This window comes from Giraffa tippelskirchi, chromosome 5 (assembly GCF_054371585.1).
Source record: "Giraffa tippelskirchi isolate mGirTip1 chromosome 5, T2T-mGirTip1v1.2.pri, whole genome shotgun sequence".
Taxonomy (NCBI): domain Eukaryota; kingdom Metazoa; phylum Chordata; class Mammalia; order Artiodactyla; family Giraffidae; genus Giraffa; species Giraffa tippelskirchi.
Window position 1 is genome coordinate 178262054 of NC_137279.1, and position 27088 is coordinate 178289141.

At 45.6% G+C, this 27088-nt stretch overlaps 1 protein-coding gene across 1 annotated transcript in view; it reads left to right on the top strand.

Annotated features, from left to right (window-relative positions):
- The first annotated feature begins 1087 nt into the window (after window positions 1–1087).
- HIVEP3 (HIVEP zinc finger 3) overlaps window positions 1088–27088 on the top strand; it is a 410518-nt gene continuing 384517 nt past the window's right edge. The window contains exons 1-2 of the mRNA XM_081492346.1: window positions 1088–1294; window positions 3722–3833. The gene's annotated coding sequence lies outside the window, so the exon portion shown is untranslated. The remainder of the gene's footprint in view (window positions 1295–3721; window positions 3834–27088) is intronic.

Sequence of the window (27088 nt, forward strand, 5' to 3'; positions counted from 1 at the left end):
GAACAGATCTTCAAGTAATCTTTTTTTTAAATTTAATAAAGGATATTTCTGTGTCTTTGAACATGCCTTTCTTTTGTCATCACATGTGAGAGAAATTATAATTTGGCAGATGGTTGAATTCTTGAGTTACAATAAGATTTCCTGAGAATTTTATAAAAATTGTGCCACTGTCTTTTAGCCTCGTGTTGCAGATGTGAGGTATGCCGTCAGTCTGATTTTCTTTCCTTTTAAGCAACCTGATTTTTCTCCTCTATCAGGAAGCCTGTAGTTCTTTCTCTTTGTTCTTGGAGTCAGAGACTCCATCTAGAATTGTGTATTCTTTCAGTAATCCTGCTACTCAGCACTCCATAGACCCATATGATCTAAGGCCTCCAGTCTCATCAGCTCGAGGAAATGTTCTTCTGTTTCTCTCTTGATTGTTGCTTTTCCCCTTAATGATGTCATCTCCTTCCAGTACTTCTATTAGACTAATATAGGCTGTACTGGATTTCTCTGTTATGACTTGTGTCTTATTTGATTGTAAATATTTTTCGTCTTCTGTTTTTTCTTTCTTCTTCAACTTTGTGTGTGTGTGTGTGATACCTAAATAAAATGGGGTGCTGTCTCTATTCAGACTTTGACTTTCTCCTATATTAGGGACAAACTTCCCACTTTCCAAAGATGCTAGGGAATAATTGCTGTTCTGTGTGGAGAGAATGTTCCTAGTTCCTAACTAATGTTCTTTCATTTGCCTCTGAGCTGATGCCTGTGACCCTCATGTGACCTTTGATCCTCTGAGCTTGGGGTTTTCCAGGACCCTTTCTGGAAGTCTGTGCACTTTCTTCCTAAGGGGCCTAGGCAGAATCATGTGTGGACTTATCAGCACTAATCAGCCTTTCCTAACAGATGTCTCATCTACTTCATATCTTCCCCATATTCTTCAAAATGTTGGCTTTGTTGATGGTATCTTTCTCTGGGCCCCAGCACTGCCACTATTGTTTCAGTCATGTTACATATGGGACTTTGTTTTGGTTTTGTTTTTTTTTTGGAGGAGAAGGAAGGAGTAAATGTCTGAGCCCAATTTTCTCTCCCCCAAACCCAAAACTCCAGAGTAGAAACAGCAGACACGAGTGAAGCATCACATGCATGGCTTAATGGAATAACCTTTGAACTACATCAGCTCTGGGAGGCTTGTCTCTGAAGTCTAAAGAACAAAGCAGCATAATTAAAGGTTTGAGAAACAGCTTTTACACCACAGTCCAGAGAGATGGGGTTTAATTTAGCCAGGAGAACAGAGTGAGGTGAGACTGAAATGGTGAGTCACACTGAACCTGCTAAAGATACAGCCAGAGAGACTATGCTTAAATTACAGTCAAAATGACTCAGGTTGGTCACTACAAAGACCAGTTAACTCTGAAACACTTGTGTGGCATCACAAAGCATTGGGTAGCCAAGTTAGGAAGCCTCTTTTTCTGGTGAGTTTTCTTGAAGGGTTAAGAGCTGTTCTATTTAAGAGGGTGGACTAAATTGTCTTCTGGTTTCTCTTGGGATATTATGGTTATGATACCTCAGTGCATATGATATTAGATGGGGGATAAAGAGCAACAACAGATAAACTGCCGAGGATAAACAATCTTGTTTTCACCGAGCCTTACTGATAATTTTTATTTTTCAGTGTGAGGAGAGATGGTTTTTTTTATCAGGAACACTTTCTCCAAATCTTTAAAACTGAATGGAGACATCTTCCTGCTGGGAAGAACAGGAATTTCAGTGGCTCCCTTCCTCCCTGCAGTTGGAGGCAGTTCAGCTCCTAGCTTGGCTGGAGACTGGATCCACATCCCCTGGTGGTCCCCTCCCCCAGGGTGGGGTAGGGAGGCCAGCAGGGAAGAGAGGGCCTGAGGCAGACCAGGGAGAAGAGTGACAAGCTCCCGGTGGTAGTCTTTGCCTTGTCACAGAGCCTCCTGGGCTCAGGTCTGAGGTGGCTGCGGGAGAGTCAGTTCCAAGCTGTGTGGCTGTTGACATTTCCGGCTGCCGGTGCCCAGCCAATCAGTGAAAGGCCCAGCTAGCTTGGGTGATGACACATGAAATATGATAATTTTCTGCTAAAGAGCCCTGGAAGCTGGGAAAGAAGGGAGTGTGTGTGTGTGTGTCTGGAAGAGGGCAGTGCAGGCAGTGGCTGTGACGAGGTGAGAGGGTGACAGTGCGTTGGTTTTAGTGGTTTGCCCAGGGAGGGTGGGCTCTGAGGCCAGGGCTAGAGGGACTGCTCAGGAGTGGCTGTGGGAACACTGGGGTGGCTTTTCAGGTAAGCTACTAGTGTTGTTGCTGCTGGGCGGGAACCAGGGGACCAGCAGCCAGCGCCATTCTGAAGCCCTGGGGTTCTTGGGGTGAAAAAGAAACTGTAAAAGGCATTTTCCTTCCTTCCAAACATACATGAGGTGGGGAGTTTTGGTTTCTTCCCAGTGCTGCTTCTTTAAAAGCCAAAACAAAACTGGACTAATAAACACCACCTGGGTGGCTAAAGTACTTAATTAAAAAAAAAAAAATTAGGGCAGGTTGGGGGTTGTTTATCCTCAATCCCCAGCCCCTGTTTTTCTACCTTCATGCTTAATCTAGCCCTGGTGAAAAAAAAAAAAAAGAAACAAACGAACAAAAACCCAACAACCAAACAAAACCCTCTTGTTAACAAAATCTTGAAGAAGAAGGACCTAAGTCTGGATCTTAGAGATGGTGAAGGTTCAGGTGGTAGTTTTGATTCCAGATTCTGGTTGAAAAAAAAAAAAATGTGTGTTGGAACAAGATTTGGTTCTAGATTACAGTGTAAGCAGTGCTAGAGGATTCTTTAATTTGAGGACATGGCAGTGCCCTGTGGTTAATTTTCAGCTGGCAGGGCCCCCCACTTCCTTCAGCTGCCCTGCCAGGCTTCCTGGTCCTTTATCAGCAGGTAGGGGCTTCTGAGGGGTGACACTCGTGCTGACAAGTGTCCCTGGCATTGTCTGACCCCATGAACATGTGTGTTCCAAAGTGAAGGATGGTAGTGTTTATGTAACATGCTGATTAGTCACTGAGGAACTCATCACTGCAATAAATATGTGTCTAGTTTTATGGCTTGCCTTTGCTAGTTCTGTGTGTGTGTGTGTGTGTGTGTGTGTGTGTGTGTGTGTATGTGTATATATATGTTTGTATGTTTGTAAAAAGGCACCGATGAATGAAATCATTATCTCTGCGTGCAAGCCTGCCCTGTGGCTTTAGGCATGGGACTGGCTTCCTGCTCTTGGAGTGACAGCTATTCAGAAGTGATAATTGGTGTACTGTATCTTTAAAAGGTTAAAACCCCTTTCAAAAAAGGTCTGAACTCATAGTGGAAAAGACAGGGTGGGCAGGGGTTGGCTCTGGATTCAGAAAACAGCTGCTGATTAGATGCCGTGTCTCCAGGCTGCGTTTATTCCATGTTTTTCAGCAGCAGGAATTCAAGAGGGATGCTGCTGTTTGGGTTTCTGATCGTGATTTATATTTATTCAGAGGAATAACAGAGGGTGGATCTGTTCCCGGCGCGAGCATGCTCACAACCAGCCGACTCTCCCATTATCCAACTGCCTAGTTTGGTGCTTCAATGTACACGTATATTTCGTGTGCATATGTGTGTATACAAACACGCATGCATGCCTGGATGGACATATGTGTGCACAGCTTATTTTTTAAGGACAGTTCTTTCAATAAGGTCTTTACCCCTTACTTGAAACAGGTGTTCAGGAAAAAAATGCACAAAATCCTGACTGACCGGAATAATTCATGAAGAAGGGGCTGGATCCGTGGGTCAGAGAACACAGGACCAGTGTGCCATCCCAAGGCCGAAGGTAGGGGACTCTGGATTTTTATTCGGCTGATGGTTGCCTCGCAGTTTATTTATTGTTTTTTGCCGGCGGCCGCCACGGGCAAGTGAAATAGCGAGCTGCGATTCCATGTTGTCGTGGCCCTTCTTGGGCGAGGTGTCCGCGGGCAGAGGCGCGGGGAACGACCGGGGTGGGCGGCCGCGGGACATGCGTTGCCCTCGGTGGGCTGAGCGGGCTGCCCGGCCGGGTGCCGGGGGAGCGGCGGGAGCCTCAAGTGACCCCCGCGCGTCAATCACCGCGGTGGCGGCGGCTGTAACCCTGTGCGCGCCGCGCGCTCCCAGCTCCTGGCGGCCCCGCTGCACCCGCGCACTGGCGGCCGGCTCTGCTCTGAATCTCAGCGGTCCGGCCGATGCCTAGTCCGCCGCAGAACCTGCAGTTTCTTCAGTTGCCCTGGCTGCGGCTCCAGGATTGTTCAGCAACTCCCCACCCCCAGCCCCCCGCGAGCCCTCTCTGTTGCCGAAAATGAAATCCGATCGGTGGATGCTAGGTGCCCAGGCTGATGGGAGATCTTCTCCAGCTCCCTGAAATCCTAGCGCCCCTCTGCAAATGTTCCCAAAGCAAAATCACAACCTCGCGCCCACCCCAAGAAAACCAAAGCAAACCCAAACTCTTCCTCTGTTGGGGAGTCTTGCCTTACCGCTAGCAAAGCAAGTACCCCATCTTACAGTTGTGTCCCACATTTTACCATCCTTTAAAATTAGAAACACCGCTGGTGCTGAGTAGCTTCTGCTGAGACGGTAGGAGCTGCTGGAGGACTCTTCCTGAGCGTGTCCGACGACCTGAACTGGCCGAGACTTGGACGGAAGTCGTGGCGAGGCACTGGGGGCCAGGTTTAGGTTTGGTTGATCTCGGCTTCTTTGGTTCATGTTGCAGGTTCGCAGGACTAGATGACTTCTTTGGCTCGGCCCACCCTTGAACTTTGGGGGTCGAGGATGCAGGCAGGAGGCTCTTTGGGGTCTGGTTGCTGGGTGAGCCGCCCCTTGGCCCTCTTTCTGCTATGCACCTCAAGTTTCGGGCCACCATTGGAATTGTAACCTCAGCAGTCGGCTGCTCGCCACCCCCTCAGCCATGTCTGGTGCTTCGGTTGTGGTTGTGTAAAAACTTGCTTGCTTTCGGGCTGCTGGGGGAGGGGAAAGGGGGAGCCTGAGGTGTGCGCTAGCTATCCTGATCTCCACCCGAGCAGTTCTCCAGCCCTTGTTTGCATGATTATGTAATTTCAACTAATGATCAGACCGTGCGCCCCAGCAGCTCCCACCATCTCCTGTTCCTCCCCCAGACTGAAGAAGTTGGGTCCTATGTTTAAGATGCTTTTATGTAACTGTGTGTATTAGGGGGACAGGGAGAGTGTGGGAAAGAGAGAGAATGATTTGAGCAATTTATGTGAAGAACAGGGTGGGGTGGGAGGCAAAAATCACGTGTCCATTGGGATGAGCTTGGAATTGGCTTTGGGTTGATGTTGATCTAAAGATCCTCCCACATCCCTTTTGGCCAGTCATTGCTTGTCTGGACTTTCATGTGGTCATTTCACCCCTGCTTGAACCTGGGAGAAGGTTGACCGTCATCCCTACAAGAGCCCTGGGTGACTAGCTTGATGTACAACCCAAATCCTGAATCCAGGGTGACCATCAGGTTCATTTGTTTTAGATCCCAGCTGTTCCTCATGCTTCCTGCTAAGGGAAAGAGTTTCTGCCACGCTTAGAGTTTCAGTTTTGCTCTGGGGTTGGGCCACACTGTGTGGCTGAATAGCAGAACCCAGATGCTGGCTGATCTGCTTGACATATGCTCTTTAAAGTTCTGATAACTTGCAGACGCTGGAGGCCCTGTACATTCTTGCATTAAATACTGTGGGATTATTATTACTTTTTGCAAGGTAGGAGAACAACTGTCCCACGGAGATATCTGCAGGCAGAGGGGGAAAGGTGGGTATGACACTTAGCTCTCTCTCCTTCTGTCTGTTTAGCTAAGGCACTCACAGGACACAGAACTATTGCAAGTTCTTATCACACCCCTTAGTGCCTCAGCCTAGGGCTCCTGGGCAGACATTAATTTAGTGGGAAGTCTGGCCCCTTCAGAGGCTTCCCAGGTGGCACAGTTGGTAAAGAATCCACCTGCCAATGCAGGAGACTTGGGTTTGATCCCTGAGTTGGGAAGATTCCTTTGGAGGAGGAAGGAAATGGCAACCCACTCCAGTATTCTTGCCTGGGAAATGCTATGTACCGAGGAACCTGGCAGGCTACAGTCCATGGGGTCGCAAAAGGTCGGGCATGACTGGACGTGCACACACATACACACACACACACACGGACTGGCCTCTTCAGCCTCAGATGGTTTTACTGTCCTCAACAACCCGCTGTATCTGCTCTAAGGGCCAATGACAAAGGATGTGCACTTGGCCGTGGTTGATGTGCCCCACAGGCGCTGTTATTGAACTGTCTCCACCCACTGTCTCAGTGGCAGCCACCCTCCTTAGAGTGGAGGAGCATGTGCTGCCTTTGGGTTCTTGCCAAGTGAGCCACTGAGGCACTCAATGTGTGAAAAATACCGGCAAGTAGAAGATGCATTTAGTCTGAAATCCTGGCAGATTCCAGGCCCCGACTTGATGGAAGATAATGTTAAGAAAGCTGTGTGACAACTGGATAGCTTTTAACTTGTCTCTAACTTGCTCTGTGAGTTCCATAATCCCTTTCAGGTCCTTTTCTGCCCTCCAAGCTGCCCATCAAGGAGGCTCAGACATGCTGTTCTTCATTCTCTTTCTGGTGAAATCAAAGCATATTTATAAATCAGCAGATTCACTGGGCAAGCAGGGCAGGAAATGCTGGCTATATGAATAGACAGCACTGGTATTTCAGACCAGACTTAGACAAAGCCCTTGACCAAAGTCATTCTTCATTCTGTAAAGTGGGTGTCACCATCATAGCCTTACCAAGTGCACTGAAATATCTTGAGAAGAAAATGAGTTGGGCTAAAAAGAAACATGTCCCCTATAGTTGCTGGGTGATACCATGACCATCTGGAATGCGCATTGGCAGAGTGTCACTTATCCAGTTGGGACCTAAGTGGTAAAGCAAGAGAGATGTCGTTAAGTCATGATCTCAGGTCAGGTATTATAGCCATTGGAAAATTTCATTGCAGAAAATTTCATACCCTCTTGCAGGATTCATTTACACAAAGTTCTAAGAGGCTCTGTGATTAGTTTGCAAATACATCCCAGCAAATTGGACAGGATTGATAAAGTAGTGTACAAGGGTTCTTATATAGCTCTTTTGTAAAATATCACTAAGAAGTATTAGTAATGTAAGACAGAAATACTAAACAAGTTTAAAATAAAATTTAAAAGGCATGGGAATTAAAAGCATAGAATTTAATATAAGTATTTAATGGGAGCAATTCAGTGAAATTTTATGCACTTTTATGGGTCTTCAGAACTCTGTTTTGTAGCTTAAAAACTGATACTTACAGTGACCTATATGCACCAAGAGGAGTTTAAATTACTTTTTGTGTGTCCAGTTTCAAAAAGCATAAGAATTTGAAGTATACCCCAAATGACTTTTTTCAACATGATGCTAAAAGAAAAAACTTCATTTATGCAGGACAACAGAATGCCTGAGTTTTCTGGACAGCCAAGGACTTACTGATCAAAATTATGTTATAACTATAAGCACCCCCCCACACACTGAAATTAATTGAGAACTGTATGATATTTTGCTGAAATTTGGCAGGGAACTATTATGCTAGAGTTAGTGGTGCTTATGTTGTCACATTTGATGTTGTAGAAAATTCTAAGAGGAAGGCATGGGAGCCTCAGCCTGTCTTGTTGTGACCAGAGACACACTTAGAACTTTCCAACTTGGCAACTTTAATGCTGGAAATAATTGGAAGAGACTGGATAGTGGAAAAGATGAAGTAGGAGAGGTGTGTGTTTCTTAGGTCAGTGTAGGGAGTGTGGACTCCCCACCACCAGTGTGCTGTTAAAGAAGTTCAAGGTGTCACGACAACACCCTCATGTTAAACTGTGGTGTTGGCTCAATTCAGACATGGTGCTCAAAACTGGAAGGATGTATGAGTTACACAAGCACTGCTAAGCTTTGTCCAACCCTCTGCCAATTTGCTTAGTTACAATGTATTCCAAGACAAAGGCAACAGGAAAAACAAAAGTATAAGAAAATGAATGCTGACGCTTTTTAAAGAGTACTGTTTTTTAAGTTTAATGCATATGTTGAAAATGTGAAGACCCTAATTAAAAGGAGCAGAAGAGTCTTGCTTCATTTCTAGACACACAGAAATTCATCATTTTGGTAAATTATTTGAAAAAAGTTTTGAACTTGTTAAAAGAAATTGTCAGTAACAGGCCTTTGAATATGATCAGAAATGTTCAGAACTATCCAAAGTTTCTATGTATATAAGCAAAAGGATACTGATATAGTAAGATGGATAAAAGACTATTCTCTGAAATTCCAAGGGGTTTGAAAGGCAGAAGAGGTAGGAGTTGGTTGTGGTTGGTGATGGTGGGGTAACTGAATCACTCTCTCCAAGGGGCTGCCCCTTTGGGAGGATCACATTTTGGGAATTGGGCTTGGACTGTTGATCTGGGCTGTCCATGAAAAACATGCAGGCATGAGTGATGTGATTCTTCTCTTTGTTACTTTTACAGAATAACAGGTGTGGCTGGCCACCATCTGAAAAAAAAGGAGAAGGGTGGAGCTTTACATCTAGGTGTTCAGTAGAGGTGAACTGAGAATACACCTTAGATTCAAGTAGCGAAGCCAGGGAAAAGCATACAGAAGTCAGTCTCAAGAATCGTGGAGCTCTCTGGATGCCCATGGGTCCTTGAATTGGAGGTCAGGGCCAACATTAAAAAAAAAAAATGATTGGGATCCAAAGAAAAACTGATAAACAAATAATGCTGCTAAGTCACTTCAGTCGTGTCCGACTCTGTGTGACCCCATAGATGGCAGCTCACCAGGCTCCGCCGTCCCTAGGATTCTCCAGGCAAGAATACTGGAGTGGGTTGCCATTTCCTTCTCCAGTGCATGAAAGGGAAAAGTGAAAGTGAAGTCGCTCAGTCATGTCCGACTCTTAGCGACCCCATGGACTGTAGCCTACCAGGCTCCTCCATCCATGGGATTTTCCAGGCAGGAGTACTGGAGTGGGGTGCCATTGCCTTCTCCGAAACAAAGAATAGAGATGGAAAAAAAAAAGAAAAACAGTGTTATAAATACATGGGATGCTCTGCTGAGCCTCTGTTACCAAACGTGGTCTGTTCAGGACTTGCAGGCTCAGTGTTAGATGCTGAAGCTGTCTTTAAATCAGAGGAGCCCTGATAAAAATGAACCAACAATTTTATTAGAAGAAGAATTCTGAAAACCTCCTCAATCAAGATTCTATACAGTAGACTCTTGACATTTTTTGATGGATGCACCTCAGACCCTTTTCAAATTCCCAAATTTGCAAATGCAGAAAAATTTGCATGGGCTCTTGACTTTCTTCTGAATCAGGTTTCTGTCCAGAGAGGAGAGGTTCCCATAATTATTCACAGCCCTCCAATGATTTGCCTTTTCAGCTTGCACTCAGGGAAGTAATTTCACATCCAGAGAGTTTCTGTTTCCCTGGTGGTGTGTTGGGAAGGGCAGCTTTGACAAGACGCCCTCTCTCACTAAGTGTCTTGCTCTTCTGCTACGTAGTTTTGCTGCACAGTTCACATTTGTGCTTTAGAAAAAGGAGAGTTGCCATGTGGTGTGGCTCTTAGGAGTGGTTCACAAATAACCGAAAATAGCCAATGGTGAGTCTACAGATGCCAAGCAGCTGTTGGAGTTGCTAGAAAATCACACATGTCTGCAACCTCCCAAACATACTCTTTGGCCCTCGATATAGATTTAATACACTCTTAGAAACCTCCCCTGACTGTCAGCGTATTGCATGAGAACTGGGGCATCACACAGCTGAAGCGTATGGTAAAAGACAAAATGAGAGCATCACCATTTGAAATCTGAGCAAGAGAGACAGAATGTAGTCATTTGCACCATGCCCTCATTTGAAAGATTTCAAAATTTGAGAAGATTCCAGGAGATTTAAAAAAAAAATCAAAAACAAAACTCACTATGCTTATGATTATATTGAATAAAAGAGCCAGAGCAGGATGTACTCTGGAGGTAGGACTTTGCTGCTTCTCATTGGAGGGATTCTTACAAGAATGTTTGTGGAGTGATTTGGCGAGAAGCTCATAGAATTTTAAGTGGGTTTAAGAGTTCCACCATTTACAGTTACAATTGAGGAGACCATTTTTGCCAAGTCCCTAGAAGAGTTACGGCAGGAACCATAGAGATACGATATGAGCGTTTCTTATTAAATTTTTCCTAATGAATTCCTTTTAAATGATTTTAATGAAATAACTGCTGGATACAAAAGAACACTTGTATACTATACATAAGGATATAAAGAATAATCATTCTTTATATTATATTAGGACCAACACTCATGTCCTCGCCAGTCAATTTAAGAAAAAGAAACAGTTACTTGTACGCTGGAGGTGTGGCACCTCTCTCCATCCCATCCCATCCCACTTCTCCCTTTTTAGGGATAATCATTTTCTGGACACGTTTGTGTCCTTTCTCCATGGTCTCACCCTTTATATTTGCATCTCTAGGCCAGATCTTTAGTTGTACTTGTTTTTGAACATTACATCAGTGGAATCATACTATTTATATACTTGTGTTCCTAGTTAGCCCGTGCATACCAGAGGCTGCACCGGTGAGAAACAGCAGAAATACTGAAATATTTCCATGTTAGTTGGTGGTGAATTGCTGCTTACCTGAGTACTCCCATAAGACGTCAAGTCCCTTGACCTTCCTAAAGGAATTACACCTGGCACAGCAGTGGGTGTTGGTCATCTCTAATATTATGTTTGGAGTCCCTTCTGGCTATCAATCCCTGTGCCAACTAGTTGTTAAATATTTTACGCCTAGATTTGTCCATATTGTTGAGTGTAGCTTGTTTGTTCATTTTGCTGAACTGTAATTCCATGGAATGGATATAGTATGGTTTATGTATCTATTCTGTTATCAATGAACACAAATAATAACAAATTATTATTATTTCCAGTTTTGTGCTGCTGTAAATGGTACTGCTGTGAACTTCCCCTGATGAGCATATGTATAAGTTGACTTGGGGAATATACTCAGGAGTAGAATTACTAGTCTCAATTATGGACATCTTCAAAGCTTCCAGAATAACTGAAAACTAATTTCCATCATGTTACGTGAATCTCACCTTGATAAAAAATTGCTTATCAGTTTCTCAGCTTGTGAGTCATTTTAAAAGATGTTTTTTCTCTAGTATCCAGTTTTCTTAGTTGTTTTCAGTAGAGTTGCCTATATACTTGACCCACCATAGCACTGAAAATAAAAGTCTACAGAGTTTTCTCAAATACCACAGTAAACCTTAACTCTTGTTAATTATGAAAGACAATGGTGAGTCTTTTTACAGGATGTATATATTTACACATGTAGATCCCCTGAAGAAGAGAATGGCAACCCATTCCAGTATTCTTGCCTGGAAAATCCCATGGACAGAGAAGTCTGGTGGGCTACAGTCCATGGGTTCACAAAGAGTCAGACATGACTGAGCAACTAACACTTTATTACAATGATTTATTCAGTTTATTCCATGGTTCATTCCATAGATAGGATGGTGTGCTCTTAGTCGTGTAACTTAGACAGGTTTCTTCCAGGTTTCTCTTTTCTAAAACAGAAGATGAGTTGGTGCTAGTGGACTGAGTGTGAACATTCTAAACCTGCCAGTAAGAGCCTGACAAAGCAGAAATGAGTGATACTGAAGAGATGACAGATAGTTTAGCCTTGTAAATGCAGAAGCGCATCAGCTACTAAGGAATTCATTCTTCTTTCTTGGTAACCTGGGGGAGCTGATGGGTTTTTGGTTGCTTTTCAGTTCCACGCCTTGGCAGTCCTGTTTTGATAGAACAGTTCCCCGAGATCCAGTTCTGTTCCAAACCTAGAACAGAGTGAATTAGGGTTAGAGACTGTCCCTTCCTTCTTTCATTTACTAGAACTAGGTGCCTAGAATCACCCACCTCTTCTCCTCTGGACGCCTGTGTGTGTGTGTGTGTGTGTGTGTGTTTTCCCCATGTCTTGGGCTGGAGTTCTACCTTCATGCCACCTTTATCTCTTTATTCTTAGCTTGCTGTTGAATGATAGGTTTCACTACCTGGAGACCAGCTCTCTTTGGGGAAAAATAAAAGTGCTGTCATCTTGTTCTCTAAGACTGGCTCACTCCATTTCCAGCAAAAGGCTCAGTGGCAACTGGCATCCCCTGTCCCTCCCACTGCCTGCGTGGCTGGTTGTGCTTCGCTGAACTCAACTTTCAGGCCTTTTGGCCAAAGGCTTTCATAGCTCTCTATTGCTGTGAGAGGTTCATCCAAGAGAGTCCTGACTGATGACTGTGATGTGATTTACCCTAGGCCGGTGGGCCCTGCTTCTCACTTCCTGGTGTGACTTCTGAGCAAAGGGCCTTCAGGTCGTCCTGTCCCCTTCCCTTCCTGTGAGGCTGCTAGTGATGGGGGACAGCAGATGGACATTCTGGCTGCCTTGAGTCTCCTGTGGGCCCAGGGGAGGCACCCATGCCAGTCTCGTGTTCTGTTCCCATGCCCGCTGCCTCCCTGCCCTGTCGATGTCTCTGGTCCTTTCTCATCCAGCCTGGGGAAGGGGTACCCTAATGTGGTGCTGTCTTACTTAGGTAGCCAGGTGAGAACAGGCTGGGGGCAGGTTTTCTTCTCTACCTCCATCCTTTTCAGGGTTTTGGATGCTAAGAGCTCATCGTGTTGCCACTTCAGAGCAGTATGACCCTCTCCACTGCCCTTTCTCCCATGCTGCAGCCCCTCACCCCCACCCCCAGCCCTGAATGTTCTGGAGAGAACAATTCAAGGGTGAGTGAACATATTTTCTTGGACAGAGACAAATGATCTCCCTCCCTCTGCAGGCCAAGTGAATCTTGGAAAGGTGCTTCCCCTTTTTCATCTAATATATGCATAGTTTCTACCTGGGAGGCCAAAGTCACAGAGGAGCCTTGTGGGCTTGCCAGCCTTCTCTGTGGGTCACTGGCTAGTTTTGCTGAACATCTGCCCCTCTGAGGTCAGCTGCGAAATCAGTCTGCCTGAGTGTCTGATCACTTCCACTCATTTGTAATGGCAGCGCTGGGAATGCTCAGAACTCAGCAGCCTGCCACGAGGCTCGGCTTGGAAAGGGCTCTAGAGAGTAGGCTTTCGGGAGAGAGAGAAAGGAAGGATGGAGAGAAGGAGGGAAGGAGAGAGGCAGAGGGAAGGGGAGGGAAGAAAGAAGGAGAGGAGGGGGAGGAAGGAGGGAAGAGAGGAAGGAAAGTGGGAAAGAAAGAAAAGGAAAAGAAAAGAAAGAAGTGAAGGAAGCAGAACATACACACTCTCACTCCTAGCACCTCAGAGGGGGCTGTATCACATTAGCTCTCTTTTTAAATTGAATATAATATACATATAATAAAATTTGCTCTCTTACGTGTCCAATTCAATGAGTTTTGAAAAATGTCTTAACACCCATGTAGCCACATCACAATTAAGATACAGAACATTTTCATCATCTCCCCAAAGTTCTCTTGGACCCCTTTCATTCATCTCTTCTCTCCTACTCTCTTCCATTGGCAAGCACTGATCTGTTTCCTGAAACTGGAATTTGCCTTTTCTAGGACTCCGTATCTGGAGATGGGAATGGCAACCCACTCCAGTATTCTTGCCTGGAAAATTCCATGGACAGAGGAGCCTGGTGGCTACAGTCCATGGGGTCACAATGAATTGGACACAACTGAGTGATTAACACACACAGAACTCCATATAGATGGAATCATAAAATAAAGCCTTTTTGTGGCTCTTGATTTTGTTCCCTATTGAAGCTGAAACTCCAATACTTTGGCCACCTCATGCGAAGAGTTGACTCATTGGAAAAGACCCTAATGCTGGGAAGGATTGGGGGCAGGAGGAGAAGGGGACAACAGAGGATGAGATGGCTGGATGGCATCACCAACTCGATGGACATGAGTTTGGGTAAACCCTGGGAGTTGGTGATGGACAGGGAGGCCTGGTGTGCTGCGATTCATGGGGTCGCAAAGAGCTGGACACGACTGAGCGACTGAACTGAACTCTGTTCCCTATATGGAATCATAAAATAAAGCTCCCTCCCCTCCTTTTTTTTGCTTTTGATTCTGTTCCCTCAGCCCAAGGCTTTGAGATTCATTCATGATGGGAGCATCGGCTATTCATCTTCTCTGTGGCCACGTAGTGTTCTGTTGTATGGATGTACTGCAAATTGTTGATCCATTCATCTCTTGATAGAAACTCAAGTTGCTTCCAATTTTTGGCTACTGTAAAAAGAACTGCTGCGAACAATCACATAAGATCTTTTTGTGTACATATATTTTCATTTTTCTTGGGTGAATCAAGTTTCTTTTCTTCTTTATCTCTCCAGTAATTGGAAGGTTCATTTTATCTGCCTTTGTTCATTTTATCTGCTGTCACCAGGTGGCTCCTTACATTTTCCTTCTTATGAGTGAGCATTAAATAATGGGATTTTGGACACCATCACCTATGCTCATCCTTAAGTATATCCTGTAGACCTGTTGTTCTAATTGTCTGCTGATACCCCTACCAGACTAGAAACAATGTGGCATGGGAATTGAGAGCATGGGCGTTGGAGACAGACTGCCAGGTTCATATCCCAGAGTTTATAGTTCACTCTGTCACATGTTAGCCATATGACCTTGGACAAATTACTTAACCTCTACATGCCTCAGTTTCCTTATATGCAAAGTGAGATAATCAGAGTACTTATTGAATGGGGCTGTGAAATATTGATCAGTTGATAGATAGATAGATGAATATGCTTAGCCTATAGTAAATACAGTTCAAAATTCCCTGACAGTACAATGGTTTGAATGCCACGCTTTTACTACTGAGGGCTGAGGTTCGATCCCTGGTCAGGGAACTATGATCCCACAAACCATGCAGCCAAATAAAATAGAATAAAAATAATAAATAAATGTTGTGTTGTTGAATGGCTTGACAAAAAGGGATCTCAGAATCTGGGACACACATGATCAGATCTCTCTTTCTTTTTTAGCTCATGGTGAGATTGGAACAGTCTCCATAAAGCTCTGTTGCCTGGCACCCTGGCATCCTAGCTCCCATTGAACCACAAACACTGCCTCTCCACCGTTGGGCAGCACTGTTTTCCCTTGTCACCCACCAGTTCTTCCAGCTAGGATGCTGGCACCCCTTTTTACTCCTTGAATTGGAGCCCTGTTCATTTCTCCCAAAGGTTTATTACAGAAAAAACAGAACTGTATAACTACGAGTTGCAAGGGATCCCACTTGTTTGCTTTTGTCCTGGTTCCTTTTCTGGACACATCAGTAAGGTAGGAAACAAGGCCTGGAAGGGCCCCTGCTACACTCTGAAATCCTCACACGCAGGTTTGCACCCATCTTCATGTATCACAAGGTTTGAAGTCCTGTGTCAATGAATGATATGGCAGGGGAGCCACAGGCTCAGAACTGTTTTTCCTACAACTCTACTAAGGATGTAACTGTACAGGCAGCCTCCAGGGCAGCCAGGGCTGTGGATGCCCATCCCTGGGCCCTGTCACCCCTGTAAGCCAAGGACTCAGGCTTCCTTTGGATGGTGACTCTCTTATTAGGATGAAGGACAAGAGGCCATTGAGTGCATAATTGGAAATGAGGACTTAGCTTCACGCCTTACATCCAGAGAAACTCTTTCTGGGTCTGACCTTTTTCTCTCTTGAAGAATAAGATGATTCAGGGCCAGGATGACCAAAGAACTAGAGATATCAAAATGTGGGTTTGATCCTTGATCCTTGCAAAAGTGAGGCATCTGAACAGAAGTTTCCTGTGGAAAGAATGAAGCTCTCAGAGTTTGATCCTCTGTGGGTCTGTGCAGAGAACTCTGAGTGGTATGATGTATTAACCACCTTTGCTTGGACACTGTGTAAAACATGGTATTAAACATTTCCATGATTAATCTCAGTTAATTCATTCTGATGAGTAGATGATGACCATTTGCCCTTCAGCAGTGTTTCCCATCTTGGGAAGTCTGACTTTATTGGTCTGGGGTACGTCCTAGGCATTTGGACTTTTAAAACACTCCTGCAGTGATTTTAAAGTGCAGCCAAGTCTGGGAACTGTTTTACAGACTAGGAACTCAAGCCTCCAGAGGTCGAAGTCACTGGCCCAAGGTCACACAGTTGGAGTGGAGGCGCAAGATGGGAACACAGGTGTGACGGCATCGCTTAGGCCTGAACGACCCATTCTGTTGCTGATCAGGAACCTGTCAGCACTGGCTCCCAGGTGCTGGGCAGGAAAGCACTGATAGGGATACAAAGATGCTGATGACTTTCCCAGTGCTTCCTTACTGACCCAGCGCTCTCTAGAGTCTGAACATGTGTGTACTTCATGTCTGATAGGCTCCCAGGATGGAAAGCCACCAGCCTCCACCCCAGGTCAGCCCAGGAGAGGTACATGCCAGGTCCCAACTCTTGATCCTTGCTTAGTTTTTTGTGTCCAGGAAAACAAGGATGGATGTTTCTCTCTTTTTTAATTAATTTATTTTTTAATTGAATGATAATTGCTTTACAGAATTTTGTTGTTTTCTGTCAAACCTCAACATGAATCAGCCACAAGTATACATATATCCCCTGCCTTTTCAACCTCCCTTCCATCTTCCTCCCCAATAAATTGGTTTCTTATTTTTAAATTTATTTTTAATTGGAGGATAGTTGTTTTACAATGTTGTGTTGGTTTCGTCAGTGCAACAATGTGAATCAGCCACAGGTATACATATATTTCTTCCCTCGTGAGCCTCCTTTGTTTCTTGATTTCTTGTCTGGTGTGGACCCTAGCCAGGCATAAATGTCTGGGTCCTTCTTGAGCAGAGGCAGATAGAAGTCAAGTTGGGTAATTTTCCCATTCCTCACCTCTGATAATGCCTGCAGCAGTGAAACTCCCAAGGGCTGAGTGCTTACTGTATGCATCAGGCATTGCTCTAAGGGCTTTATGCAAATGACTTCATTTTATTCTCAATAGAATCTTGTGAAGGAAGTGCTATTATTACTCCATTCTGAATATTGGAAAACTGAGGCAGAAATTTAAGTAATCCTAAGCAGTCTGACTCTGAGGCCCCACTTTTAACCATCAAACTACATTGCCTCCCACGGATCCTATCTTGTCTTGTTCTTTATTTCAGGAATATCACCTGCTCCCCGGCCTGATGATGAATTCTAGCACAGAAGTCATTTTTCCACATCACCTTTTCTGGCACAGAGCTGGAGGTACAGCAGGTGTTCAGTACATATTAGTTGTTTGATTTATCTTATTTTATTTCAGTTGATTTTATTTCTGAGGATGCCACAATATCACATTCTGTGATAATAGTAAATATGTCCCAGGATTGTAATACAGGTTCTACAGTTTCCTCCTTTTCAACTTTTAAGTATTTCTGAACAGTCTACGTACTTTCTTGAGAATTACACATCACATTCAGTATTAGTAGCAGGACTAATTCACGCCCTTATCATTTTCCAAGAAGAGCACTTTTGTGTGCTCTAGCAGCCTTGATGAGGGCTTCTTGGTGGCTCAGTGGTAAAGAGTCCACCTTCAATGCAGGAGATGTGGGTTCAATCCCTGGGTTGGGAAGATCCCCTGGAGAAGGAAATGGCAGTCCACTCCAGTATTCTTGCCTGGGAAATCCCATAGACAGAGGAGTCTGGCGGGGTTGCAAAGAGTCAGATATGACTATGACTTTGGACTAACAACAGCAACAACAAGCAGCCTTGATATCTTTCTTTGTAGGCTTGTTTTCCAGAACAAAAGTGATTCTAATTGGTAACTAGCCCTGTGCCCTCCAGCCTCCTGGAATGAAGTTAGTTGTTGGGTGGATCTTCTGGGGTGATCGGGACAGATTTAATAGACATTGTTGGTGCTCTGCCTGGAGACCCCAGGATCACTTTGACCAGTTTTGTGCTCCCACCCCACAGCTTCTGTGGCCTTTGCTGCCCGTTTAAAGAATTGACCTCTTGACATGAGAGCTGGTATCTCGGCTGCCAGCATTAACTGGTGTGGGAATGAGAAACGCAGCTGCCTCGCCTTGGGGAGGAGGGAGCAGATTCAGGAGGAGGCGAAGTTTGTACTCCAGGAGTCTCCTGGGGTCAGGCTGAGTCTGGAACTTCACCTGAGGTCAGAGTGGCTTGGCTTCTCCCCCCATTCTTTTCCTGAGTTCCTTGGGAGCATTTCTTTAATGAATCACCTGCCCAGGAATCCTTGTCCTACTCTGGGGGAACATGTCCTCAGGCCAGGGCTATGGGTTAGATGTCACTGAGACCAGAAAGATACCTCTCAGTCTGTATTTTAACTCTCAGGTTGGTGAGGGTGAATGTAAGGCACTGTTTCCCTACACCTGGTACCCCACTGTCTCAGGGGCACCCATCCATCTCTCTTCTCCTCACTGAAGGCTCATTACATCAGTAGCTTCTGCTTGCAGCCCACTCCTTTTCCAGATCCCCCTCTCACTTTTTGTTTAGCAAACTATCACTACTGTCTGTTTCTATTTCAGTCATTCAATATTCCACAAGTATTTCTTGAGTCCCTGTTTTGTGCCAAGCATTCTGCTAGGTATTGGGGGATACAACTGTGCAGAAAACTAAGTACTTGCCCTAACAGACCTTACCCTTCTGGGAGGGAAGAAGACAGCAAGCAAGTAAACAAATCAATAAGCAGGATAATCACACATTAAGATCAAGGCTGGGAGGGAGATGCTGAGTGGTGCTGAAGGAGGGTGATGTTGGGGGCAGCTGCCTGAGGTCTGAGTGCCTGTCTGCCCTCCCACTCCCTTTTCAGCCTTTTTGTGAACCACACCCGCTCCTCATAAGAAGACCTCTGACCTGCACGCCCATCACGACCTGTGGAGTTCAGACTTCATCTTTCTTGCTTTCTGAGCAGCATTTTATTAAGTTTCATTAAAACTCTGCATCTTCTTTCCTTCCCTTGACTTCTGAGCCACCACCCCCTCCTGGTTTCCTTCCCATTTTCCTGCCTGGTCTCTTTTGCCATGGCTCACACCCCCTCTGCTTGGCCATTAAGGGCCAAAGTGGCCGAGGACCTCTTCTTCTTGTGGACTCCCCACTGGGTTCAGTTTCCATACATCCCATCTGGACTGCTCTTTGGAACACCTGACTATCTTCTATACAACTGTCTTCTCGACATCTCTGCTTGGATGACCCCATGTGCACAACAGGACTCAATATCTACTCACACCCACTCCCCCACCTGTCAGCCCTGCCCTCAGCCTTTGAGTCTCTCCTCTTTGACGTCCACGTATCAGGACGGTGCACCTCCAGCCGCTTGAGTCAGAAACCAGTCTCTCTCCGCTCGTCTTCCCTGCTTATTACACCTATCACCATCACCTCTCCATTCCTCTTCTTAAGGCCATGGGTTTGGATCCATCCACTTGTCCATTCGGACTTCCACCCCTTTGTCCAGGCTTGACTTTGTCAAAATCTTCCTAACTGGTCCCCCAAGCCCTACCTCAATCCTTCCAGACTGTTCTTTGCCCTGGCCCTGATCATGTCTGTGGTTTCTTGCTGAATGAAAGATGATGGAAAATCCTTAATACAAGCTACACAGCCCTAGAAGATCGACAACTGACTATTTCCCCAGCCCAGTCCCTCCTTCTCCCCAGGACCCAACCCCGCTGCCACCAGCCTTCCCAACCAGCATGTTCTTTCCCAGTGATGAGCTTAGCTTTGCATGTGCGTCTCCCTCTCCCTGGGTAGCATTTCAGGGAGGCCCTCTGTGGACAGGCTCGCATGTGTATGAAGGATCTGCTCTCTTTATCCCTGAAGTGTTAGGGTCGCCGTGGGGGGTGGGGGATATGGCTGCTGTCTCTCTATTCCCTCTCGGGGAGACTGGAAGCCATCTAGGCTGTGGCATGCATCCGCTGGGGAAGGAACTTGGAGCAGGAGGGAGGCGATGGGAGGAATCTCCCACAGGTGCAGGCATGAAGGAGGTACACTGTCTGTAGAGAATTTAAAAGCAATAATAAAACCTATTAAAAGTCTGTTTGCCTTTTACCGTCACCATGCACCAGAAATTCTAAAAAGTGCTGATGACAAAACGCTCTTCCCCACTGAGGAGGGCTGCTCTTCTCTTCCCTCAGGTGGATCTAGAAATGAGTCTGGGACTCCACCAAGAAATAAAGCAATAATTGCATCGTTTACCAACCAGTGTGTGCCAGGCATCTTGTCAGATGTGGAAGGATTCTTAAGACACTGACTCCTCATGGCAGCCCTATAGGACAGGCATGATTGTATGTTTAAAGGCAGGCACACCGAGACGGAAAAGGTGAGCTCGACAAAGGCCCCTCTTGAACTGTTGGTGAGGAAGCCCTGAGCAGGGACAGTTGGTCCTGAGGCAGGTGGCTATGTTTCGCCGGATGCAAAGTAGGCTTCCTAATCTTGTTCTGTTCTTTCTCCTCATGGGTATCACAAGGCCTGCGCTTCCAAGAAATCTGCTCTAGGGAAGGGCTTTGTAACTCAGAACTAACCCAGAAATACTCCTGACACGGTCCAGCCTTGCCAGGATGCCAAGGTTCTGTTGACCGGGGAGAGGACTATGGCCTGGAAGCTTTCTGGTACAGGGACAAGACCCTAGATTTGGAGAAACTTGGGCTGGATTATAATTCTGGCCCTACCGCTTTACAGGACCTTGGGAAGACTGTTCTTAGAGCCTCAGTTTCCTCATCTGTAAAATAGGGATAATGATAAAACTTACTTCATAGAGCTCTTGGGAGAGCCAAATGACCCCATGAGGGTGAAGCCTTTACCACTATGCTCATTAGATTTGAGACTCTATTGTGTACATCAAGCTCAGGGTAGAGTAAATGATATGTAAGGGACGTGGGACATACATGTTTTTCTTCCACACAGAGGTCATCAGGAGGAGTTTCAACATCCATATTCTTAGGAAGACACCCCTTCCTCAGTGGGGTCGTGAAACAGGAGGGAACTAAAAGTGCCCAAAGAGGCACAAACCCCATCAAACAAGCAAGCAGATTTCTGGTTGAAGCAGTCTCCTGGTGGAGAGAGGGCCTTTCTGTAGAAACAATCAGTAAGCAGATGTGTTCCCTGAACATAGCATTTTGTTAAAAAAGGAACTCACTGATGCAAATGAAAACATCATGGCAGAGGTTTGATTTTTCCCAGCTTTTATTTGTATCCCCTCACCAGCGATACAAGGAAACATCCACAATGACAGGAGCTGTGTGCTCACCGTCCCTGTCTTGAGAGGTCTCTGTGGCGAGGACGCCACCCCATGGGATTGCCCGGCCCTGCATCTCTGCAGAGAGAGCATGGCTGCTGTATTAATTAAACAGTGGGTATTTAATGCTTGTTGAATGAATAAATTTGGTTTGTCTTCCAGCCTGGGAACCAGGGCTCTTAGATTTTATGTTATTTCCCCCAAACTGTCAATTCTTACAGGACTCCAGTGAGAAGACAAAGCCTCTATTTGCTCCAGCTGGAAGGCAGCTTCATTTGAGTCTCTTTCTACCTGTGGAGACAGTTACTTTCAGAGTCAGACATACACACAGCTCTGTGCACCCCTGCTGATGGCAGTCCAGTGCCTTTGTAAATTCTTAGAGCGGTTCTGTTGCTTCTCCTGTGCATCTTCAGTGTGCAGAGGTGTGTGTGTGTGTGTGTGTGTGTGTGTGTGTGTGTGTGTGCGTGCATGTGCGTATGTGCATGTGAGCTTGATTGTGTGGGCAGGCTGACCTAAAGACACATCTTAGCCCTGAATCCCAGAGGGTTCTCTGAGCCTGGTCTAGGATGTGGGGGTGAATGTTAGAAATCCTGTGGACAGTTCTGAGCCTTTGCTCTAGGGCCGTGGAAAGGCACTAAGTTGAGACAGGTGCAAGGCGATGCTTTTTGCTGACATGGTGTCAACAGTTCTGGGGTGGGACTCCAGATTGCTCCTTCCTCTCGCTCACCCCCCCCATCCCCCCCCCACTCCACTGCAGAGAAAGACCATCTGGGGAGGAGAGGCCTTTTCTTTGCCCTCTTGGCTTTGTGTCCATCGACATAGACTCACTGGAAACTACATTTTTCTTTCTTACGTTGGATTAAAAGAGCCTGAATTAGTTTGGTATCCATACAGTGAAAACTTTGATTCCAACATGAACCAAGAAGGAAACAAATAAACACAAAACCAAAGGATGAAACTATCCTGGCCTTAGGCTGCTGGGAAGGTGGATGACTGCTTTATCCTATACAGGAGTTGAACCATGTTAAGAGCAAAATTGTGTCAGTGCTGATGGAAGTAGGTAGGCTCCGTCTTTCCCCCAGGGCCACACCCCTTCCCCCAGGGCCACACCCCTTCTCCCAAGGCCACACCCCTCCCCAGGGCCACGCCCCTCACCCTCTTCTTCCACACCCCCTCCTCCTTCTCAGCACCTGTGTCCTCCTTCTCCCAGCACAAAAGTAGCTCATTCAAAGACTGATATCTCCTTAAGAATGTGGGCCTCATTCACAAACACACTGTTCTGGAGGCAGGGCCTGACAAAGATTCTCTTCGTGACCAAAGTTTAGGCAGGCCCTTCTTTTTCAATGAGTTTTTGCCCTTCGAGCCTCTGTGTTTGTTTCTGCATTGTCCAGTTTTAGCCAGAGTCCTGCTAAGTTGGTTTAGTCAGAATCCTCCATTCTGCATGTCTGATCACCCTCAATATCTGATCAGGCTCCTTTGCCCCCACCCCCTTCCCCCGGTGATATCTCATCACCCCGGCCTGTCTTCAGCAGCAACCTGTCGGGTTGGCTTAGTCAGAACACCCCCGACCCCTGATGTTTCCCCTTAGTAATTCTCCATCCACTAAACCATGCCTTGCTCTTTGGTTATAACTTTCCCCCTTTTCTTTATTGTATTCAGAGTTGAGCCTCACCTCTCTCACCTACTGCAAAACCCCATGACATGTAGTCCCTACATCTATCATGATGGGCCTCTAATAAAAGTTTGTCTTTTATGCTTTAACAGGTGTCATTGAACAGTTTTTATCCAACAGGCCCTACAAGGGTGCTGTCAGGATCGTCTGTCGTGGTGGGTCACCTCTTCTTGAAGACTGTTTGAGGGACCTTGGAGAGAACAGTAAAATGTAACCAAGAGGCCTGACTTTTGTAGGGGTATTCAGGGGACTTGAAAGTGAGACTTGAGGGGAACTCAGGTCTAGCAGAATAGAGATCAGAAGAACAGTGGGCCAAGCAGCTGATATGGTCGCCTCCACAGACAGACAGACAGGAAAGGCTGTGTCTCTGGATGTAACCCAAGCTCACCATGATCAATGAAGAACAAGCTAATTCAGCACTAACTTGAGAATAGTTGATACCCCACATCTTTCACTCATCCATTTTAATCCTAAGGCTTTTTAAAAATAAAAGCTAACATTTACGGGCTTCCCTGATGGCTCAATGGTAAAGAATCTGCCTGCCAATGCAGGAGACATGGGTTTGATCCCTGGTCCGGGAAGATCCCGCATGCCTAGGAATAACTAAGCCTGTGTGCCACAAATACTGAGCCTGTGCTCTAGAGCCTGGGAACCACGACTGCTGAGCCTGTGTGCCACAACTACTGAAGCCCACTTGCCCTAGAACCCAAGCTTTACAATAAGGAAAGCTCCAGCATAGTAACTAGAGAGTAGCTCCTGCTCACTGCAATTAGAGAAAGCTCACTCACAGCAAAAAAGACCTAGCACAGCCCCCCAAAATAGCTAATGTTTACTGAGAGTTCACTCTGAGATGGGCATTGTTCTTGTCTCCATTTTACAGAGGGGAAAAGTGCTGCACAGAGAGGTTGAAGAATTGGCCAAATGTCACACAGCTAGAGTGTTGCAGAGTTGGAATTTGTATCTAGGAAGCCTGGTTCCAGAACAAACCTCCTCTTTTACCACACCTTATTTTCAAATATGTTCAAATATATTAATGGGTACAAAAAGCAACTTTTGACATTCAGTGTATAATGAATTATATAGTCAATTAATGTTCACTGGGGCAGTGCTGTAATTAGTGGTATGCTGTATGTTAACAATTGAGAGTGCATTTTGACCAGTGAACAGTCTTTCCTTTGGAATGTTGTCTGTTACTGTCCTTGACTTCTGGAAAAATCACTCCAGAATTGGGGGCGGTTTTCTAAGGAACTGCTACAGCGAGACAAATTCCACGTTGCCTTTCTTGTCTTTCTCATTTTACCCAAACCCAGTCTATCTTTAACCCTTTTTCTTGCCCCAGCACTTCCATTTCTCTGTCCACCATGTCCTCATTCTCCTAACCTAAGACACAGTACATGTTTATCAGTCACCTGCAGTGTCCCTTGAGGATGGTCGCAGCCACGCCCTGTCCTGCTGCCTGACTTTCTATGCCCAGAACTTCCTCAGCCTTGACTTCCACCCCCTCCTTGCCATTGGCCAGGACAGCCTTGCCTTGAGGCCACTGCTCAGGAGGCCCCCAGGGGGAGGGGTCAGCAGTCACACTCAGCTGGCTGGCCCTTTCAGTGTCCCAGGGCAGTGTCATTTGTCAGTGGGAAAGGGTAGCAGCCCCTCACCCAGTTTGTAAACCACCAAGAACCACGTTGTTATTCTGTCCTTTTCTGTACCCCAGAATTAAAGATTCTCATCCAGTTGTACTTCTAAACCAATTGCAATCTTCAAGTCATTAAAAAAAAAAAAAGGTATATTTTAATTTAATCAGAGATGTGCCTTTCTGCCAGTCAGCACTGCTGATTGGCCTGAGCTGGCCTGTGCTAGCATGAAGTGGGTGCCAACAGTCCAACCCTGAGTATTGATTCATGTGAACGTTTTCATCACAGGTAAAGGTTGGGCCATGTGAAATATTCAGAATAACTACTGGACCTTCATTTCGGTTCAGTTCAGTCACTCAGTTGTGTGTGACTCTTTGCAACCCCATGGACTGCAGCACGCCAGTCTTCCCTGTCCATTACCAATTCCTGGAACTTGCTCAAACTCATGTCCATTGAGTTGGTGATGCCATCCAACCATCTCATCCTCTGTCATCTCCTTCTCCTCCACCTTCAGTCTTTCCCAACATCAGGGTCTTTTCCAGTGAATCAGTTCTTCACATCAAGTGGCCAAAGAGTTGGAGCTTCAGCTTCAGCATCAGTCCTTCCAATGAATATTTAGGGCTGATTTCCTTTATGATTGACTAATTTGATATCCTTGCAGTCCAAGGGACTCTCAAGAGTCTTCTCCAATGCCAAAGTTTAAAATCATCAATTCTTTGGTACTCAGCTTTCTTTATGATCCAACTCTCACATTCATACATAACACTGGAAAAACCATAACTACTTAACTTTGACTAGACAGACTTTGTCGGCAAAGTAATATCTCTGCTTTTTAATATGCTGTCTAGGTTGGTCATAGCTTTTCTTCCAAGGAGCAAGCGTCTTTTAATTTCATGGCTGCAGTCACCATCTGCAGTGATTTTGGAGCCCAAGAAAATAAAGCCTGTCACTGTTTTCATTGTTTCCCTATCTATTTGCCACGAAGTGAGGGGACCTGATGCCATGACCTTAGTTTTTTTGAATATTGGGTTTTAAGTCAGCTTTTTCACTCTCCTCTTTCACTTTCATCAAGAGGCTCTTTAGTTCCTTTTCGCTTTCTGCCGTAGGGTGGTGTCATCTGCATATCTGATTATTGGTATTTCTCCAGGCAATCTTGATTTCAGCTTGTGCTTCATCCATCTTGGCATTTTTCATGATGTACTCTGCATATAAGTTAAATAAGCCTAGTGACAATATACAACCTTGATGTACTCCTTTTCCAATTTGGAACCAGTCCATTGTTCCATGTCCAGTTCTAACCATTGCTTCTTGACCACATACAGATTTCTCAGGAGGCAGGTAAGGTGGTTTGGTATTTTGCAGTTTGTTGTGATCCACATAGTCAAAGGCTTTAGCAGAGTCAATGAAGCAGAGTAGTTGTTTTTCTGGAACTCTCTTGCTTTTTCTATGATCCAACGGATGTTGGCAATTTGATCTCTGGTTCCTCTGCCTTTTATAAATCCAGCTTGAACATCTGGAAGTTCTTGGTTCACGTACTGTTGAAGCCTAGCTTGGAGAATTTTGAGCATTACTTTGCTAGTGTGTGAGATGAGTGCGACTGTGCAGTAGTTTGAACATTCTTTGGCATTGCCTTTCTTTGAGATTGGAATGAAAACTGACCTTTTCCAGTCCTGTGGCCACTGCTGAGTTTTCCAAATTTGCTGGCATATTGAGCACAGCACTTTCACAGCATCATTTTTTAAGATTGGACCTTACAGATCTAAATAGTGTGGGAACTGTTCTAATGAAAGGGGTAGAATGAAGGCTTGGACCAGATGTGGGATGTGTGGGGTGAGAGTAAGAGAAGATGGAAGGAAATCCAGATGTGGAGGAGAAGGAGGTAGAGTCCTGGAGCATCCTTCCCACCACTTAGAGCTGAAGAGAGGAGAGACTTCATGGGAGGGGTCTGTAGGGGCAGGAGGAACTCTGTGCTTCTTTCCCACATGAATCAGCTGAAATTGTCTGTCCTCTCATAAAAGTATCCACTTGTCCAGTGTTTGGCTTGGCTAATTACTCATTTGCTGTGCTTCCAGACCTGGCCACACTCAGACTTGTTCTGGGCTTTTTTTTTTTTGGTCCCAACTTGCTGGTGCAAGCTGAATTTCTGCTTCTGCGTAGTGGCTGGCCTGGGTGCCCTGACAGCGTGCTCCTGAGAACGTGTTTTTCTGATTGTTTAGGAAGGACTGCTTGTCTGTTAAATATAGATGGCATCTGACAATATGTTTCCAAAGAGGCACACTTGGGACCTTCTAAGGCCAACGTGTGGAGGAACCAGGGGACTGGCAGAGAGCAACGTCGTGTCTGGGATGTCGTTCTCAGTGACCCTGCAGTACTGACCCTCCTGGAGCCATGACAATGTTTGGGAACATTGTGTTGGAGTGTGTTAATGCCAGCCTGGCTAGAGCTCAGTTTGCATTTCTGAATAAACATCTTGGTGTTGCTGGCGTTGGGGAAATGGGAGTGTTTGAATGTTTGCCATTTTTTAGAGGCTGGAAGGGAAAGAGAAAAAGCAAATGTCATGATC